Raw genomic sequence first — 2,777 nt, forward strand, 5'->3', positions numbered from 1 at the left:
AACCAGCATGTTCATATTGTGATGTCAAGTGAATGTGTTTCAGCTTTTGTTTAAACAAGTGCTTAAGAATGTCATTAAGGGATCTGTCCCCAGGCAAGAGAGTTAGGAATAGCAGGAAGTGTGGGAGAATATGGGCAGACACCTAGAGCTGTGGTCACCTCCAGTGCTTTGGAACTTCACCCCTAAGCAAGCGCAGAATCCTAAAAAAACTGTTGAAATGCTTGAAAAAGGTGTGTCATCACCCTGGCATTTCCAAAGAGACACAAATCGCTGGAACATGCTTGGTCTTGGCCTATGTTTACCAAGTCTCAATCAACACCACTCCAAAACCTGTGAGAGATCCTGCAGCCACTCCAACGCCTGTGACTGGCCCTGCAGCCTCTCCAACACCTGTGATAGTCCCTGTGGCTACTCCAACTCCCGTGACAAGCCCTGCAGCCCCTCCAACACCTGCAAGGGGCCCTGCAGCTATTCCAACTCCTCTGAAAGGCCCTACATCCACAAAGACGAACCCTGCAGCCACTTCAACACCTATTACACACCCTGCAGACGCTCCAACTTACTGTCACAGCCCCTGCAGTCACTCCAATCCCTGTGAGATATCCTGCAGGCACTCCAACTCCTGTGATAGCCCATGAAGCCACTCCAACCCCTGTGACAGGCCCTGCAGCCACAACAACTCCTGTGACAGGCCCTGCAGCCACAACAACTCCTGACATGGGCCCCACAGTTACACCAGCCCTCGTGACAGCCCCTACAGAAACTTCAAAACCTGTGACAGTCCCTACAGACACTCCAACTCTAGTAACAGACCCAGCAGCCGCTCCAACCCTGTGACAGACCATGCACACGCTCCACCTCTTACAACAGGCCCTACTGGAGGATGAAGAAGAAGAGATTAACCACATGATTTCTATACCAGAGTGAGCTATGAGATATGTGAAAACATTTCAGCCATCAAGCTGTGTCATGGTTTAACCTGGTTGGCAGCTAAACACCACACAGCCATTTTCTCACCATCTCCCCTCCCTCTCTGGGATGGGGAAGAAAATCAGGAAAATGAAGCCTGTGGGTTGAGATAGAATCAGTTTATTAGGACAGAATAATAATGATGATGATAATGATAATAATAGTAATAATAATAATAATGTATATGAAACAAGTGATGCACAATGCAATTGCTCACCACCTGCTGACCAATGCCCAGCCTATCCCTGAGCACCCAGTCCCCCCATCCCGGCTGTGCCATCCTAGAGTGCCAGGACACTCTAGGGGCTATTCTAATCCTCAGCAGGCTATTGGCAAGGCCTCTGGCCATTTCACCTTTTGGTCAACCGCCTTTTTTAATGTTTGGTCCATCCTTTCTATCTGTCCACTTGCCTGTGGTCTCTGTGTGGTATATAAAACCCATTTAGCTTCTAGTACTTTGGCTGTCTCCTGGACTACTTCCAAGAAGTGTGGTCTGACTGTTGGTTTCCAATGGTACACAGAAGAAGTCTTCTGTATATCTGTAGAACCAATACTGAAGAAACTGAATCTTCATCAGATATAGTTGCCAGAAGAGTATCTGGATTAGGTAGAATTTTTGAGGGAAGCTATTCCTAGTGGGCATGGTGCACCGCAATAAAGTATAACTACTTGACAGCCCTATGGTTGTGGAGTCTTACCCACGCATCAAGAGGAGCTGAGAACAAGGGAGGGCCCTGAGCCAGCATCACCAAGCCAGGGGCATGAGTTGGCTGAAAATAAAAAAGGGGGAATTGTGGGGAAGGAGTTTGCAGGTGGCTTTGCGCTGTTTCACATGTCCCTGAACTAGAGGTTATGATGAAGTAAGCAGTAGAAACAGAAACTTGAGCAAGGTTGTTGTGCACTGGAAGGGAAGTAGTCACTGCACCAAGCCTGTCAGAGTTTAAGAAGCGTTTGGGCTGTGCAATTAGTTACACGGTCTGAATTTTTGGGTTGACCTGTGTGGTGCCAGGAGTTGGGCTCCATGATCCTTGTACGTCTCTTCCAACTCGGGATATTCTGTGATTCTATGAAATAACTTGGCTGCAGTGTTAAAGATGAGCTTTGCTCAGTGGCCAATTCTGGCTGGCTTCAGGTGCGTTTCTGAGGGTCTCTAACCAATTGTATGACAGATGCAGACATGTGGACAGCACGTGGGGCTACATGAAAACTATATGTAGTGGAGAAAAATGGCAATAAAGGCCTTCTGTTCAAGAGCCATCAGGAGTTCGTGTCTTTCATCCCTTCACTTATGGTTGATTTACAACATACATTTGTGTAGTGTTATCTCTCTAGATCTGTTAGTTCTACAGTAAACCCTTTACTATCTATCTCTTACTTCAGTTCACTGGCTGAACCCAGTTCTTGTGCATGCTCAGGCTATCTCCTTCTTTCTTATCTTACTGCCTCAGCTGAGGCATACAAACTGAGCTGAGTTGGTTACACATCCAAAGACTGATGCATAGCACAAATTCCTCATGTAATCTTCTTCTGACACATCCTCCAGGCCTGGGTTATCTTGCCCTCACTTTGAGATACGAGCCTGTACCTTCTTACAGATGAAGCTGGCTAAGTAATACAAAGTTTCTAAACTTCCTTCTCTCTAACTAAACATAGTAAGGTTTGACCTAGCTGTTAAAAAAACACTTCAAATCGGACTCTGTTGTTGTGTCAAGGAAGAGACCATTTGTCCTTTCAGCTTGGTATCAATGGAGGTGATGTCAATGCTGAGTACGCATGCCAAATTAGTCTCATGACCAGTTATTTTATCA

Source organism: Netta rufina, assembly GCF_964035555.1.
Source record: "Netta rufina genome assembly, chromosome: 18".
NCBI lineage: Eukaryota > Metazoa > Chordata > Aves > Anseriformes > Anatidae > Netta > Netta rufina.